The sequence below is a fragment of the Acanthopagrus latus genome, chromosome 2 (genome assembly GCF_904848185.1).
Source record: "Acanthopagrus latus isolate v.2019 chromosome 2, fAcaLat1.1, whole genome shotgun sequence".
Classification (NCBI taxonomy): domain Eukaryota; kingdom Metazoa; phylum Chordata; class Actinopteri; order Spariformes; family Sparidae; genus Acanthopagrus; species Acanthopagrus latus.
Window position 1 is genome coordinate 23707900 of NC_051040.1, and position 17089 is coordinate 23724988.

Consider the following 17089-nt stretch of genomic DNA (forward strand, 5'->3'; position numbering starts at 1 on the left):
ACTGAACATTTCTGACGTCCCTCAGCAGCTGAAGTGCTGCAGACTGCTCGACTTTGCTTATATACATGTATGATTATCACTGGCCTCCTGCATTAATCAATGCAGTCTAAACCTCCCTGTGATTTCAGTGACAGGTGATCATCAGACTAATGCCTCTCTTGGTATGGAAATGTTGCACTCAGCACAGACTGAAGTGGTTCAACTACAGTCACATAAACATCTAAAAACAGCCCGTTCCAAGTCTCTTCACTGGCCGTCTGTCTGTGATGTTTCTCTTCTGTCCTCCCAGTAACAGCTCAAGTGAACAGCTATGATGAATTGGTAGTTTAAAAGTGGAGGAGAACTGGCCTCAAAACTCCAGTTAAGTATTCTGGCAGCGTTGTAACACGAGTGTGAGTCCAAACACACATTTGTCAGCGGTGTTGGACATTATCTCTGTTAGGACGCCCGTCAACTGGAGCGTCCCAGCAGAGATAATGTCAGAGGGACGGCCATGCTCACTTATCTTTACTGTCTGATGATTATCTGAGGCGGTGCACTGTGGCCCACCCATAAGGCCCACAAATGACATCAGCTTCCAGCCGTTTGATCGACCGTAGCAGTTTATTTATAACGGGGACTTTGTTTTCACATGGTGACACGTTACATTCCACATGTTTCTGTGTTCTGACACAGTGACAGGGCTGCAGACACACTGACTCAGGCTTCACTCACCACAGGTGGTTTGGCTTCAGGCTCTGTAGTTGTAATGTCATGTGTCATGCTGACATTGTCAGTGGACGTAACCCACAAAGAGGTGAAGAGAGACACAGCAGGCAGGAGGCCAGGAGAGAGAGAGAGAGCAACACATACAATCCACTGCCAGAGACACACACTGCCACACTGCCAGAGGTTACTCAGCTGGCCGGAAGAAAGATTTCTACTGCTGAAGCAACCGACTGGCATTAACAGGCTGAAGACAGGCAGAGGACAAGGAGCAGCTGGTCACAGCAGGAGAGGACAGGGTGGGAACAGTGAGGGAGCAAAGAGACATAATCTGTCCCAAAGGAGGGACACAAGACTGACACAGGCAGAGATGGAGGTTTAACAAGACAACCTGGTACTGTGGACCAGACTCAGTCCCAGAGGAGACAGACTGGCTGGACGAGGGAGAGAGAGAGGGAGGGAGAGAGAGAGAGACACACAAAAGGTGATCCAGTATGTTTTATTCAGCTCTGTGCAGAGGTCTTACAGATGAGCCTTTACTGTGCTGTGATCACTGTCCTCCATTCTGTCTACATGCTCTGAGAGCCTCTGGCTTCCTGCCTGAAGGATGACGGACAGCTCTGAGACAAACACTGATCTTCTCGTGGCGTTTTGCTGTTTCTAAAACTTTGTTGAAGGGTTTAGATTTGTTCAGCCTTGCTAATGACTTTGTGTTTGATTATAAGACTGTGATGCTCAGAACACTGAGGAGCTCTCACTGACAGGACTTCAAGTGTAACTTGAGAAACCACATTAAGGTGATCATACGTTCTTTAAGTGTCTTGACTGATTTTGGTACAAACACAAACACTTTTATCATTTTTCTAAACTGACTTGATTTATTATTTTTATATTCAAGGTTAAATGTGTGGAAAAGTGTTTTTTTTTGCATTGCGACTGATTCCAGAAACACACTAATTCATGTATATAACCAGGATCATCCTCCTCTGATTGGAGATCAATTAGAACTGAATTCTAGATTTTAAACCTTATTAGTTTTTAACAAAGAGGAAAGAAAAAAAAACAAAAAAACAAAAGACTTTCAAAAAAAGAAAACTGAACAAAAACAAACCAGTCCTCCTGCAGGTTTCTGCTACGTGTTCACGTTGTTTTCTCTTTTAGTTTCTTCTGTCCAGCTGAGACACACAGGCAGTAACACAGATTTGTATCTACTGAAGCAGGTTGATCTGAATCAGGACATCAAGCAGGTTTTGTTTATGTACACAAGAGTCGTCCTCTCAGTCAGCGCATCATTTCCCTCTCTGAGCCTTCAGGGAGGTAACGCTGCCAGACGGCCTGATTCACTGATTCCACTTTAATAAGGACATGATGTCATGCTGCATTTCTCAGGGAAACATCATCATATTTGGCAAATAGTCAAAAAACAGAAGATGCTCTATGTGTGATGTTTGACAGTTTAATATTCACTGCAGTGCTGTAAACTAACGTGCTGATTCTGTGGAGCTGTACTTGTTGTTTGGGATGTTTGCACATTAGTCATCAGCAGGAACATGTGTCCACTCTTATATTGTGATTTTATTTGAGTATCAGTTGTTATGAGATCAGACAGAGAGGCGTGATGAAGCTCCATGCTGAGCTCCAACTGTAGGACTCATGAAATGTTCGGTCCCAACATTGTTTTCACTCTGGCTACTTTTCTGCCTCCATCATCACACAGTGACTTTGTTTTGTTCACCACATCATGTGATCACATGGGTGATCATCAATAATCTGCAAACAAACACAATACTTCAGTGTCTCTGGTCCAGCTGTGGACAGGTGGGGATGCAGACCCAGTGCTGAAGTGTTGAGATGGAGGAAAAGCAAACCTTTAACATGCCTGCAGGACCCCTCTGTCTCTGACAGCAGAGACCAGGACTGACACGTAGCTTCAGATGTGCCTCGTCCTGTCTGGATGTTGTGGGTTTTGTCCTACGAGATTCACTGTCGCCTTCATTTTCTGCAAATATGTGTTATTCAGGTGTTGTTTTGTATAATTTTCAGGGGCAGGAAGGAAGGAGTAGAACTCCCTCACACCTCAACAAGGAATATTTATGAGGACATTTAAATAATCAGATTTTGTTTTGACTAAACATCACTTGGAGAATAGAATGGGTGAGAGTTAGTAGGTGCAGAAGAGATGGACTTTTCTTGGGACTGTTTGGACGTCACACTCTTGTTCCGGCTCCCTCTTAATAAAGTCCTTGTTGGGATGAACAGTACAGTTAAACTACAGTTATATAAAGAAACAAACAGGATCAATAGTTTAATGCAGCATTCAGTCAGTAAACAAGAAGTGTTCACTCTCCATCTCTTATGAGCTCAGGCCATCAGACATCTGTTGTTAAATCTGCTGTGAGCAGAGATTTACAGTCTGCTGTGTTGAAGCAGTGAGATCATCACCAGCATGAGGCAGATCAGCAGATACATCAGCAACACGCTTCATGTTAGATACTCATCCTGTCACCTCACAGTTTGTAACAGGACAATAAAACTAAAAGACACAGTTTGTTCTTGTCTAACACAGTAATATCTGCCACAATTCATAAGTACATGAAAGAGCATCACTGTAACTTTCATCGTGAAATACTGAGTTCATCACTTTTGGTTCTGGGTCTGAGTAAACACTGATTGTGCCACAGTGACAGAAACCGATTCACATTCAGAGCAGGAAGTGTTTGCTCAGGCTTCTGGTTTGTTGGACATTGTGAATGAGTTTCTTCTTGGAGGTCCCCGACTGCCAGTTGTTCCTGTTCTGCAAGCGCTGCACTTTCTGTAGACAAACACAGTTTGGATCATTTCTGTAACAAACAGAGCAGCTTGATAGAAAGTGTTATCATGGGAACAGTACTGACACTGAATCATTTGAATTATTATTATATGACTGGATGACACTCAGACACTGTCATGTGTTACATCCACTCATTGAAATGGAGATGAAATCTGGTGTGACCAATAAGAACAGAGCACTGAAGCAGTTTGGTTATTTTCCTCAGACATGTTTTAAAGAAAGCTCTGAGGCCTCCAGCTGAGCTGCAGTGAATGTTAAACTGTTGCTCTCAAGCAGAAATCATGTCACAGATTTAACATTTCCATTGAAAGCTGCCCATCAGCCTCTTGTGGAGCCACTGCAGTGTGAAATGCTGCTCCACTGGGCTCCATCTCTTCAGGTCTGACCGTCCTTTATAATCAGCAGCTCCTCTGATACGAGCCGGGCTGCGAGCCACATGATGAGAACCAGTGAAGGAGAGCCAAGCTGAGGGAGGGAGGGAGGGAGAGAGAGAGAGAGGGAGAGAGAGAGAGAGAGAGAGAGAGGGAGAGAGAGAGAGAGAGAGAGAGAGAGAGAGAGAGAGAGAGAGAGAGAGAGAGAGGGGGAGAGAGAGAGAGAGAGAGAGAGAGAGAGAGAGAGAGAGAGGGGCAGACTGTGAGAGAGGATAGAAAGGACTGTTATCATGTGTGTGTGTGTTATTGCCCTGACAAACAGTGGCTCATATGAAAGGTCTGGACCACCTCTGAATGTAGCTCTGACATGCTGTCATGATCGGGCTGCAGTATGTTGTGTGTGCTGTTTGCTTTAGACATGAGCCATCAAGCTGTGCCTGCAGCAGCAGTGTTGATAGGTTTGCTGCTTGGTAATGTGAAAACCATTTGCACAGATACATTTTGAATGGGCAGCTGTCAGTGAGAAAGTGCTTAGACTCAACTGTCTGGACCAGGAGAGACCTGCAGCTCTTTTGTCCCTCTGCATCGCCTCCCTGTGGCTTTGACATTTCACATGGAGATGAACAACAGTGATTCTTACGTTCTGCGGCAGTAAAGATGTGGAGCCTCCACACATAGAATTATATAATAATATCATTGTGTTTTATGTTCAAGCCCAAGGGTTGAATGCTGTATGTGTCTGAGGATAAAAGAAGAACTCACTCTGAAATGGACTTTAGTCAAATTAGAATTGAAACTGTCCTGTTTTTTTTTTTTTTTTTTTTCACTTTTACTGTTTTTAAATCTAGACTGCCGCTATATGTTTTATTATCAAATGAGGCTACTTTTTATTATGTACATTGTCACAAACACAAGGAGGACTGAAGTAGTCCTGAAAAAAAAAAAATACTGTATAAAAACTTCACCACATTCAACTCACAGTAACTAGTAATATGTAATACATTACCTTTTAGAAGTAACTTGCTCCACACTGATCATGTTTAGCTTCTGGCTGTGGTTGCTGTCAGCAGGGCGGATCTGCTGGTGTGACTGTGATCAGAGCCCAGTATGCTGCATCATAACCTCCTGCTGGGAGATCTGTGAGGTCACAAGGCAGATTAACGGTGCTACAGCAGCCAGCAGCAGGATAAATGAAGAGGATGGAGATCAGATGTAATATGAAGCGACAAGTGGAGGAGTTAGAATCATGCTACTAAAATGGGGACAATCCCTGAGAGGGAGGCACAGAAAGAGAAAGATCCTGTATGATAATGAAGGGAGTCGTGTCTTCAGTGGAGATTATTCTCAGTGAGAGCTTGGTTTCCCTCCTCTGTCCTCCATAATGGAACACAAATAATGAAGTCAGTGTGTTTGCTAGAGAGCGAGGAGAGGAAAATGATGGATGTGTCTTGTGAAATTATCTTCAGAGAGAAATACTCAAAGTGAAGCAACACTGTGTTGATGTTGTTCTGCTTCAGTGAAACATTGACACAAGAGATGTTTGACTTTCAGTGAGCCGGCAGACACACTGGATGTTCACCTTCACACACACACACACACACACACACACACACACACACACACACACACACACACACACACACACACACACGCGCGCACACACACACACACACACACACACACACACACCGAGAATAAGAAACCTTCCTGTCGTCCTCAGGTCTGACAACTATGTGTTGTCTCCATTCATTCACAGCTTCACGCTGTCGATCGAGTCATCAAATAAAAAGAACTCTGCTTCGTCACTGGCCGCTAACGTTAGCGGTGCTTCATAGCAGCTGCAGCTTCCACCTGCTGGTCTGCACTGATATTAGAGGAGTATTAGAGAGCATGAATAGTGACACTGGCACTTCAGAGGAGCCACAGAGTGGAGTCAGGTTACTGGTGCCTCTTCACACCTCAGACATTGAGTTTGATGTGTTCTCTGTGAGAGTGTGTGTGTGTGTGTGTGTGTGTGTGTGTGTGTGTGTGTGTGAAAGGTTAAGAGATGACCTTTACTCAACATTAAACCTGACAGAACAACACAGCACTGACTGGCCTCTGGGAGCCTCAGCTGATGTGAACTGAAGCTAAATGAAGTTTCAGCTGTGATCAGAAGCAGAGAAGCCCACTGTTCCACTTCGTCAGCTGGATGATGAAATGATGCAGAAACTCTGAATGCTGCAGGAAATGTTTCACTCTGTGGTTCTCTCACTCCCTGTTTTATTTTGAAGTTTTGTCCTCATGTGTCGTGTGGTTCTTTTCTTTTCCTCCTTTCGTGTGACTTCTCGCCCTTTTCCTGTGTTCACCTGTGTGTGGTGTGTCAGTCAGCCCTTGTGTATATAGTCTGTGAGCTCCCTGCTGCCTTTGTCTTCTTGTCTGTGTTGTTCCTCTGTCTTCATGTGTCTCCTCGTGGTGTGTTGATGGCTTTTCATTCCTGTTTTTCCTCACGTCATCGCTGTTTTTGGTCTTTGTGTCTTGAGTTATTTATTCTTGTTTATTTTCTGTTTTTGGATTTCATCTTGTTATTGAAAGCTTGTGTTTTTGTTCCTTATCCTGCCTGCCTCTTGTGTGTTTTGCTGTTGGGTCCTGACTATTTTTAACCAAACGTCACAGAGAGATCAGAGATTCAACAAATGTCTTCCTTCATGTATTGACCCACTGCTCTGTCTTCTTAGTGTGGTCAAACAGAGAACAGTAAACTTGATGATCGTCAGGGGAAAGTCAATCAAAAGGTCATGAGTTTCACAGTGTTGTCTCCACAGCAGCCTCCTCCTGAGCTGTCACACTCCACTGTGTGACTCTTTTCTGGTGTTATTCAGGATATGAGCAGGTGAAGCCTGACTGTCTGATCGGGAACAAAATAATTGTCCCCTGAATAAAACATCCACTGTCTCACTGCATGAAGTTCCTTGTTAGCTGCAGAGAGTTGCCCCGTTGCCTGCTGGGAGCTTCTCTTCATACCTCAACTATTTCCTGAAGGTTTGTTTGTATCAACAATGTTGTCAAACTCATGTCACTCTTACATTTCCTCATCATGAAGTTCAGCAGTGATCAAAGTTGTATGTTGGTTGAACCACGAGGAAGAGTCTTGATTTATGTAAACCCAGCTTGTTAAGATGATATGAAGAGGAAATGTTATTTTTATGTTGCTGGAATGTAAAAATAGGTGTTGTGACTCCAACAAAAGCGTCATTAGCTTCTCTGAAGATTAACCTTGATTCTATTGGACCAACATGTCAGTTTATATACATCAAACATTTGATCAGTGTAGCAGGTAAAGTTTTACATAATTTAGAATATACCTGTACAAGTAATGACTTTAAGCTGAGAGTTAATACCATGCTCAGGCACAGACTTGTTCTCGTCTTATTAGATCTGACTTGTTTTGATGTGGTTATATTAGTAGTAATATGTTGATCTTCCCTGCAGACACAAAGACACCAAACAGCCTTTAAACTAAACTAATGAACAGTGATGCAGTTTTGAGACTATTAGTCATTAAGACAGAGTCTGAACCTGAACCACTCTCAGCAGTGTCTCTACACTCAATCAGTAAAACTGTAACTGTAACTGAATGGACCATCAGTGAAGCATCATCATAACCCTAACCCCCTCGTTGGTTTACTTTGCATTGAAGCCCGTGTTGTTCCCTCACTCTTTGTTGGTCCATGTGCTCACTTCTCGTCCTCGCGTCGCTCCTGTTGTCATCTTGCCTTCCTGTGTCTTTTCCGGGTCCTCTTGTGCTCCCTGAGTTCTGCATTTGTTCCCCTTAGGTTCACAGTTTGCTCTGTGTTTTAGTTTCACAGTTAAGTTGTGAGGTTAATCGTTCACTCTAAATTGCCTGCAGGTGTGAATGTGTGAGTGTGTGGTTGTTTGTCTCTGACTGTCAGACCTGTGATGAACTGGTGACTCCAGGAAAAAGAGGAGGGTTCATCTCAAGGAGTTTATCCTTCTGAATAAACTTGTACAACAATGAAAGAAATCTTCACTGATGTTTGCACCCTGTTTGATTTTTGCTTAATTAATCTTCATATTAGCATTAAAAACATGACTGAAGAGGGAAATCCTGCTGTTCTTTTAAATGTTACAGCAACTTGTCATGTAGCGTGACTGCTGTGCTGAACAAGTGATAATCACCGATTCACAGCATCATTATCACCACGGTAACAAACTGTTGGACCACAGACTCTTTCTGTAAAAGGTTTGTTTGATCATTTATCTTCACGGTTGTTGTTTGTCACAGAGGCTTTAATGACAGTAAACTAAGTCAAATAATTAAATATAACAAACACAGGGCTTCAAATAAACTGTGTCTCTATAAATGTTTAACAGCAGATGTTGTTGTTCTTGTTTAGAAAAGCTTTAATGAAGTTTGACACATTAATCAGACAATTTTACAGTTTCAGCAACTGTCAGCTGAGAGGTTAACAAACAGAAAATAAACAAGCAAAGTCTCGTCACTTCAGGTCATTAAAATATAAACAGAGGAAATGAAATGTTGGAGTTATTTGTTCGTCTCTGCAGTTCTACAGATTCTTTATCCCAGTGGGAGCTCTGCACTGGAAATCACAAGGAGACGCTGATTTTACCTCTGGTGACAGTAAACAGTGTTTAACCTCTGTTGTTGCTGTTGTACTCTGACTGTACGTCTCTGTGGAGAGGACAGCAGGACTGTGATGAGGCTGAACAGTGGAAGCTGAGACCTGGAAGCAGATAAGAGACAGCAGCCTGCACAGAGCTGAGGAGCTTTCTCCTGCAGAGCCATGTGAACTCTTTGACTCACGTCTTTTAAATGATGCCGCTCACAGAGCACGTGAACGTGACGGCTTCAGTACCAACATGATCCAGTTCTCTCCGCCTCTCATCTGACAAGACATAACAGATGTATTTGAAACAAATGAGTCAGTTTGCTACAAAATGTTTTCTCTCTCTCGCTCTCGCTCTTGAAAACCTCGTCCATGCCGAGCTGCTGGCACTGTAGAATTGTAGCACTTTGCTGCCACGTCTGCTGACAGATCAGGACATGATGAAGACCAGTTTTCTGCATTGTCCCTTTAACAGAAGAACTTTGTGTCTGACTTTGAATATTTAAACAGAAACAGAGTTTGTGTGACTGTCCACAGTTTTGTGGTCATTTACAGGAAGCTGTTGTTTTTCCTGCTCACCCTGAATGACTCCAGTATTCCCACCACAGGTGCTCTTACCTGAGGCTGCTCACCACAGTGTGAATGTGAATCAAGTTATTAATCTGCTCAGCTGGATGTTTACTGAGGGGATGAGGTTGAGTGCTTTGCTTGAGGGCACAACAGCAGGAGCCTCAGTAGTAACATTTGGTCAGTAAGTCAGAATAATGAATCAGCAGCTCCTTCTCCTGACTGTTGTCACATTTTGAAAGAGGCAACACTGACAACACTCAGCTCACTTTTACATTTGGCTCTTTGAACCTCGTCCAGTCTTTCTCTGGAGGAGACATACTCAGGGACAGACAGCACGCGTCAATGAGACGTTAACACAGTTCACAGAATGAGCTGATCTGTGCAGTGTGTTCAAATGAAAACACCTGGAAGGTGACCTCTGTTTGATTTCAGGAGTCAGTGATTGGACTCAGAGATCTGCTGTCTTCAGCACCAAGTCACAGGCTATAAAACAGCTGCCTGCTGCTGCTGGACACGAGGTTAATGAGAGCAGTGAGACTGAACCACACTGTTCATCTGTGGGCCTTTAAATCTAACAATGAGCTAAATGAATTTCCGGCCTTTTACTTTTCGACCTGCCAGAGAGGAGATGGCAGGTTTTTCCTCTCCAGCTTCCTCTCATGACTCACAGTCACCATCAGCTGCTTCTACATGTGAAGGACTTCCTCTCTGCTGGTTTCTGGGCTGGCAGGACCACCAGGAGCTGGACTGATATACTGTGAGCGACCCCAACCTCTCAAATACAGGCAGGTCCATGTAATGACCCTCCTGAGCTCCTGTAGAAAGCAAAGACAGGATGCAAGAAGACAGCAGCGTGTTTGTAGAGAACACAAAGTGTGTTATTGATGGTTTGTGTACATCTACACTTCATAGCAGCGGACTGAGGTGTTTGCTGGAAGGAGGAGCTGATGTGATTGGCTGTGACTGACGCTGATGTCAGCAGGGAACAAAAAGCTTCACAGTGGATTGGTTGGATGCAGGTTGGTGCAGCTGTCCATGAAGTTATTTTCCACATCAGGCTGTAATATTTCTTCAGGACGTTGTAAGTCCTGGTTGTAACTGTGTCAGCAGCTGTGACAGTGTGGCCTTGGTGTTCTGCTGCTGCTCAGCATCACTGATGTAGAGGGAGGAGGAGGCCGGTGGAGGTGCTGCATCCTGCTTCTCTCAGTGTGCATTAAACAGTTAGTCAGCGTGTCGCTCTGACAGGGTGATGGCTTCTTTTGGAGGTGAATGCAGGAATCCTTGTGATGAAGCTATCTCAGATAGAGACAGCAGAACAAGCTGTACATCAGTCAGCCAGCCAGTTTCTATGTAATTAACTTGTCTTATATTTAAAGTTGATGTGAAGTAAATAGTAGCAGCTGTTTGAAATGATTTGACGCTCAGACTCTCTGAGCTCTTTCAACAATTTACACGTGTGCTGCTCACGTTCCTGTCACACTAACAGAGGCTTCAGTGGAACACACACATCTACATCATGAGCTGGTGACGTGCCAGCATGTGGACAGGCTCTGCTGTTGTGATGCTCTTGTCCTGCTGGCTGTGTTGTGGGTTTGTCCTCAGTGTCAGGAGGGATTTCAGGAGTGGACGTGATGCACACAGAGGTTGAATATAAAATGTGTAGAGAGACAGACGGATAGAAAATAACCAACAGATTGTATAAAGCGGCCCACAGGCCAAACTCAGCTGCCTGTTCACTATCATCTGAAATCAGCTTAACACATGTGCCTCAATCATTTTTCATGCTCGGGGATATTTTCTCCAATTCACTCTTTCTGATTAGCCAAAACAGTCATTTCAGGATTTGTAATTACAGCCTTTTGTTTTGTACACAATAACCCAGACTGTAGAAACAGTGTAACCCAGCAGTATTTTCACAATAATGTCTCAATACTGGAGCAGCACAGCACTGCTGCTCAGTTCAAGCTGTAAAACACAGAATCCAGTCATGAAAATAAAACCCTTCATTTGTGATTTTCTGAAATCACCAAGAGCAACGAGAAGTAAAACAGAGACGAGAGAAAAGTCTTCAGCTGCTCTGACAGAGACACAGGTCACTGTGGAGAGAGAGAGAGAGAGACAGAGACTCTGATCTGGTCCTCAAACCACAGTAAAGACATCAGCCTCCAGTAAAATACAACATGAGGTGATCAGAGCTGCCAGCTCCATCACAGAGGGACTGCAGGTGGAGAAGGACTGTGGGAGAGAGAGGTGTGGTCCAACAGAGGGAGCAGAGATGGAGGAGATGGAGAAACAAGTGGAATACAAACAAACCCTGACAGAAAGTGAACACTGTGTTGTTGATGATTCAGTCTCAGTTCCCAGCAGCCTCCAGCTTCAAGACGTTTCTGTTTCAGCAACAAGCAGAGAAGAATAAAGGACTCAGATCTTCTGTCTGTCACTTCACAGGAAACTGAAGAGTCATAAAGCTCAGTTATCTCAGCTGTAGTCACATTCTGTTGGGACCTGTGGGTTTGAAATGCCACATTTCATCTCTGTCTTTAAATTTTGTTGCTTCCTGACATGAAGGAACAAACATGTGTCTGATGACTGAATGTGTTTTATGTGGCTGGAGTGTATTTTCTCGTCTCTGTCCAGCAGGTCGAGACACTGTGTGTAGCATGTGACCCACAGACAGGTTAAGAGACAAGACAGACTCAGGCAGAGATGGAGGTTTAACATGACAACCTGGTACTGTGGATCTTACTCAGTCCCAGAGGAGACAGACTGGCTGGACGAGGGACAGAGACAGAGAGAAGAAGCTGGTGGGACAGATGTGCAGCTGATGTGTTTTATCAAGCTCTTTGCACTGCTCTCACAGATCACCCCCGACTGTGCTGCCGTCACTCTCATCCGTTCTGCTGTGTCGCCCTGATATCATTCTGGTTTCCTGCCTCAGGGCCGAACACACATAAAGCGGTGAGCTGTAGAAGGAGTCGATGATCTCCTCAGTGGCATCTGCTCCGAGACCTGAACACAGATCTGAACCTTCATCGCAGCAGAGGTGATCAGCTGAGATCTGTAACCTGAAAGCATTTTCTTCATAATGGACTTAAATCATAGACAGAGAGAGGGAAAGTAAAAAAGAATGAGTATAAAGTTAGAAACGAGTGGTCACAGGAGGAGAGAAAAGAGGAAATGAGATGAGCTGATGGTGGTCAGATGAGTTTTTGTCCTCTCGGGGGGAGAAGACATGATGAAGACAAAGAGGCCCTGAGGGAGGTGAGAGCAGCTGAAAGAGGGAGATGTGAGAGAGGTGTGCAGTCTGCTGTCTCTGCCACATGATATGAGTCTACTCTCTAGCTGTGTGGGTGACAGTGTCTCAGTGTCTCCCAGAGGGAGACGCAGCTCAGGGTCCAGGCAGAAGAAATCCAATCTTCCAGCTGGGATGATGGTCCCACACTGTGATGACGCTCTTCTTCCTGTCGCAGTCATTTCTCTTCCTCCGGTACCTCCCACATCCTAAAGGTGGACCTGTTTCTGTTTGTCACAGTGTAAAAGAGGCGGTTCTGATCCAGCAGGAAGTCATTAATCAATATGAACCACTGATGATCCTCCACTGCTGATTGACGTGAGGAATGAGAGTCAGTGAGAGTGGAGCTGACAGGAGCTGAGCTCAGTGGACCATGTCATGAGGAAATGTGCACAAAGACTCTTTGTGTGTCAGTTTGTTCAGTTTGGCTGTGTGAGTCCTGAAGAAGAAGTAAAATATATCTTGTTGAGTCTTTGATTTGTCTTGATTATTAATGTTGAGATGTTGAAACACTGCCACCTTCCATCCAGCTGTTGTCTGACCGTCTTCATCATGTCCAACAGTGTCCAGTGTTCACCGTGTTTTGTTAGACGTCTTGTTTTGCTGCATCATCACTGTTACAGGATCATCTCAGCGAGCGTTTCTTGGTGGACTGAATGAAGAGAAATCCCATCAGTCGACCTGAAACCAGCTGAGGTTCCTCCATTTACTGTCCCTGGTAGCTGAGCACAGTTGAATTTAGATTGAATTTTACACACTGAGAAGTCTGAGATAGAAAATAAATAAAACATACAGAATATAAATGGGAGGAAAAAAGTTTCTGAGAAAGATTAATTTTAAATAAACTTTTATTGGTGTGAACCGAACAAGGAGAGACGCTGCAAAACTCTCTCTCTGTCTGTCTCTCTCTCTTTCTGTCCTCTACCTGGAGTCATTTCATCAGTGTGGTTATTGCTGGTTAGTGCTGTGTGTCCTCTGTCAGGTCAGCTTCACATCGTTACCACTGAGCTGCTGTTAGCTCGTCTGCTTTGACATTAAATTGAAATGTTGTACTAAAGAGGTGCAGAGTGATGCAGCTTCAGGTTCTTGTCTTTCCTCCAGCCACGTTAAAGGTCTCGTTCCTCTGCTTCACTCTTCAGCTTTCACTTTGGAAGGCTGCCAGCTCACTCTGCGACGAGATATTCTCTAGACAAGTTCAGCACATCGACTGTACTTTTACATTTTTATGCTCATATTGATCGCCTGAAGGTCCGGCTGCCTTTTGTTCTCAGCCTGACACATTTAGTCGATAAACACTCGAATGTGTGTTTTATAGAGAACATCTGACTGGTAGTGGCATCATGGGGAAACGACAGGTTTGGAATTTAAATTGGTTATTGTTGTTTGAAACCTCCTGCTTTGGGTTGTGTGTGTATCTTGAAGTGTGTGTGAGTTTCCAGCTGATTTGTCTGTATTGAGTCGTCTCCAGCTCCACGTCTGTAAAACCCTCCAGTCCAACAGAGCAGAAGGTTAAAGGAGTCTGGATGAGCAGCATCAGCAGCTCCGGGATGCCTCTCTCATTGGCTGTTGTGGACTTGAATCTTAAAGTGCTTCAGTGGCTACATCGCTGTAATAACCTGCACACACACACACACACACACACACACACACACACACACACACACACACACACACACACACACACACAGCAGAGGAAGGTTTAGTGTGGCTCTAACACTCTTCTGATGAACATGCCTCCATCAGTCTAATGGCTCAGTGTGTGTCTGACTGTGTCCTCTGCCTCAAACAGGAACAAAAAGATATTTGGAGTGTGAGCTGTGAACTGAACACAGCGTCTGTCATTTTCTCTGTGCACTGAGCTGAAACATTGTCTGTAATGACTCAACCAGCAGCCTCACACAGTTCACATCACCGAGAGTCGACCATTTTCTCTCTCTGGCGGTCATTTTAGAAACACGACTGAAAATAAAAGCTGTCTTCCAGACCTGACCAGATCTGCTTCTCAGAGACGTTTTTGTTCTTTCTTTGTGCTAAATGAAGGTCGGTGTGATTAAAACGTCCTCCAGGGCTGTTAGACCACAAGATGAACAGATGATATCGGGGGCGAGTTTCTTTTCTTTGAGGGACTTCAGCATTAACGCCTCACTAATACTCACTAATAAGTGTTTTGGCTGCAGCTGCTGTTGAGGTCGTCCTCTCTGCTCTGTGGCTCACATGAACATTTTAAAGTGGAGTGGAAAGTTTTCACGGTCTAATGAAATGATTTCGTCTGAGTGTTGAAGTGCAGGAGGTGAAGACTTCATCTTCATTTTAATATGGTGAAGAAACAGTGAGATGTTTCAGATTCTGTGAGGATTATATGACAGCTGAAGTGTTTGAGTCATCCACATATAAACTGAACGTCTGCCGTCTGGTTTCTCTCTGTTCTTACAGGTAAGTGCTGCCATCGACCTCCTTCAGAAGAAAGAGAGAGAGAGATTTAACAAAGAGCCTCTACTCTCTGCAGCACCGTCCATATCTCAGAGGCTTTGTTATTCTTTGTTTTCATAAAGAGGAGAGGAGTGTATCCAGAGGGCTGCTCTGTATCCTCACGTGATGACGGTCGGACACAGGCTTCCTTTACAGACTTTACTTTCCCTCTGTTTGTTCCACACAAACACCCAAAGAGAATCCTGAGAGGAAGAAAACAGCTCCGCTTCATCGTAATTGCTGTTATTTATTGTGGGAAATGCAGAAAAAGAAACTAAAGTGAGAACGTGCAGAAAGCCTGTGTAGAGCGTGACGACCTTGTTGTTCATCTGTTGTTCTGTAGATTAGCTTGTTAGCTCTCTCAGTTCCTCTCACAGCAGCAGATACCTGTTAGCCTTGTTACCAGCAGAGTGTTTCCTCGTGTCGTAGCTGACAGGTGAGGCTTCGTGTTGTCAGACTGCAGCAGATACTGGACGCTCAGATTTTATACACAAACCCTCAGGCTGGAACACTGGAGCAGGATGGACTTTAGAGAGAAACGTGTTTGTTCAGAGCCAGTGGCAACTTCACACAAAGGGGAACTTTTCTCTAGGTGTGTGTGCGTGTGTGTGTGTGCGCGCACAGCGGGATAGAAACCACCGAGGCTGACTGCAGATCAGCTGTAGGGTTTTTCTACATCCATAATCATCTTATGTCTGAAACTCTCAGTTTGTTCTCTTAGATTATCAGAACAAACATAGAGTTTAAACACTGAATCACATCTCATTACACTCAGCAGATGAAGGCAGACTGTCAAGTAGGCAACTTTTATTTTGCTGGAGGAATTATTGATGTTTACAGCTTTTTGGAGTGATCAGTGACAGAATGAAAAGGAAAGAGAAGTTCAGACTGAGCTCAAAAACAAAAAAGTTTGTACTGCAACTTCAGAAACAACAAATGTACAGAACAAGGTCAAATCCAGCAGGCAGAGAGCAGAAAGAAGATTAATAAGGTGAGAGTGTCGACTCTGAATTAGATCAACAGGTGAAACTAATGACGTGTTAACGAGCCTCCTGACAGTGTCGACCTGCTGACAGCAGACAGCACAAAGTGTGTGTGTGTGTGTGTGTGTGTGTGTGTGTGTGTGTGTGTGTGTGTGTCAGATGCAGGTATTGAGCCTGCCTCCTCTCTGTGACTGAAATGCAGCAGAGTTGTCGTCGTGTTCTCAGTGACAGCTGGGACACGTCTCCATGCTCTGGCTCTGCAGGAACCTTTCTCACAGCACACATGAGGACCTGCAGTGGAAGCACACGACTTACTGATTACATTAACAATCACTTTGTTCTACTTTGTTTTAGTTTTTTTCTAAAATAACCCTAAATGAGCATCAAAGTTTAAAATAGTTCTATTTAGCAGGAAACGCACAGCTGAGCTTAATAACATTAACGGTGACTAGAGTGAGTGAGCCAGCATGAACAGTACCAGGACCCTGGAACTGAAGGGTATTCATATTCAGTTAATTACTTTGCATGAATGTTTGTGTCTAATCTGAAATCGACCCTCATTACAGTTCAGTCGGACAGCACAGGTGAGCATCATAACATTAACGATGGCTCAGTGCTCCAGTAATGGTACGTGTCCACAGGATCCATCATTTTCACACCTCCCATTCATTTTCTGTGTAGTAGCTGAGCAATGCATTCTGGGACTGGGGTTGCTTGCTCTTCATCTGGATTCAATTAAATTCTAGCTGAGTTTAAATTAAGACAGATTCTGAAATGGAGTTTCATGGAGGCTGGTTGAGCAGTTGGTGACAGTTGTCCACTCAGGTGAGGTCAGTGAGTGTTTGCTTGGTTGTTGGAGGGTGTAGCCTGATGTAGTCAGACATGAAGTCCTGGGAAGCCTTGAAATGACGACCTGTGGACTCGCACCATGAGCTCTGCAGTGAACCTGAGCAGACGATTCCAGGATCTCCTCTGAGTGGAGCACTGTCGTCACTAATGTGATTATATACAGCTGTTGTTCTCCTGCTGTGACAGGTCAACATGTCTGCTTTGAAAAGGCTCTGTTACAGCATCATCATGTCAGTGTGAGCTACACACAGTGAATGAAGGCTGTGGGTGGTGTGCCACTCTGCTGATGGAGCTCTGACCTTCCTCTGCTGTCTGCTCAGACATTCAGGATCCTGCCACAGTAATGGGCTCATCTTATTTTCTCAGCAGACTCTACATCAGTACAGACGGTG

General features: G+C 44.3%; 1 long non-coding RNA gene across 2 annotated transcripts; it reads right to left on the reverse strand.

Moving 5' to 3' along the window:
• Positions 1-2904: 2904 nt before the first annotated feature.
• Positions 2905-7706, reverse strand: LOC119012070. 2 transcript variants are annotated; one of them, XR_005072358.1, is made up of 3 exons: positions 7604-7706; positions 4913-5043; positions 2905-3517 (listed from the first exon to the last, which is right to left on the reverse strand). It is a non-coding gene; the product is annotated as an uncharacterized LOC119012070 (long non-coding RNA). The 2 variants fall into 2 exon arrangements; XR_005072359.1 differs by having other exon boundaries at positions 2905-3545.
• Between the last annotated feature and the right edge of the window lie 9383 nt (positions 7707-17089).